Source organism: Vicugna pacos, chromosome 8 (genome assembly GCF_048564905.1).
Source record: "Vicugna pacos chromosome 8, VicPac4, whole genome shotgun sequence".
Lineage (NCBI taxonomy): Eukaryota > Metazoa > Chordata > Mammalia > Artiodactyla > Camelidae > Vicugna > Vicugna pacos.
Genome location: NC_132994.1, coordinates 60,249,975 through 60,250,777, shown reverse-complemented (window position 1 = coordinate 60,250,777; position 803 = coordinate 60,249,975). Strand labels below are relative to the sequence as shown.

Sequence of the window (803 nt, the reverse complement as noted above, 5' to 3'; positions counted from 1 at the left end):
ATCCTTCCCGGCCGGCTGCCTCTCTGCGAGCCAGGGAGCTGAGCCCCGGACCAGCCTGGGCCCCGCGAAGCCGCGGACCGCGTGCGACGCCCGCCGGCCACGCCCGCGCCCCACGCCCGACAGGCTCGCTGGGTCGCCTCTGGCCTGTGGGAAGCGGAGCCCGTGTTGTAGAGATTGTTCCTTTCTCAGCCAGGGAGGCGGGATTCCTGAGTCCAAGGCGCGGTGTGCTCGATGAAATTTATATTTAAAAAATAAATTAAAACTTCAAATGAGAGAAAAAAACTCCTACCAGGAGTGGGGTTCGAACCCACGCGGACATATGTCCATTGGATCTTAAGTCCAACGCCTTAACCACTCGGCCATCCTGGTGCAGGCGAACGGTGTTCCTTTCGCTCTTCCTACAAGCAGTATTCTACCGTCCGCCTCGCACCCTCCCTCAAGAATGCGGAGGGGCCTTCGCCGCCGCTCCCTGGTTTTCCCAGCCCAAGATGGAGAAAGCTCCCCGCCGGAGCCTCCTTTTCCCGCCGCCGAAGCTCACTGTTGCCCGCGACCCGCTGCGGCGGCTGGGGCAACTGCAGCCGAGCTCCGCGCGCTGGCGGCGGCGGCGGCGGCGGCGGCGCGGCGGCCGGGCCTGGCTGCTGGCTCCGGCGGGACCCTGGCCCAGACACTCAGCTTTCGGTTTCGGGGTGCGCGGGCGCGGGAAACAAGCACGCTGCTGGACTCCTAGGAACACGTTTTGGAGGCGCCTGGGACTGGTGCCGCGCAGGGACCGAGCCCAGAGGGCGGCGTTTGGTTTGTTTTAT

General features: G+C 64.9%; 1 non-coding gene across 1 annotated transcript; it reads right to left on the bottom strand.

Annotated features, from left to right (window-relative positions):
• Positions 1–286: 286 nt before the first annotated feature.
• On the bottom strand, positions 287–369 carry TRNAL-UAA (transfer RNA leucine (anticodon UAA)). Its single transcript has one exon. It is a non-coding gene; the product is annotated as a tRNA-Leu (tRNA).
• Positions 370–803: the final 434 nt, after the last annotated feature.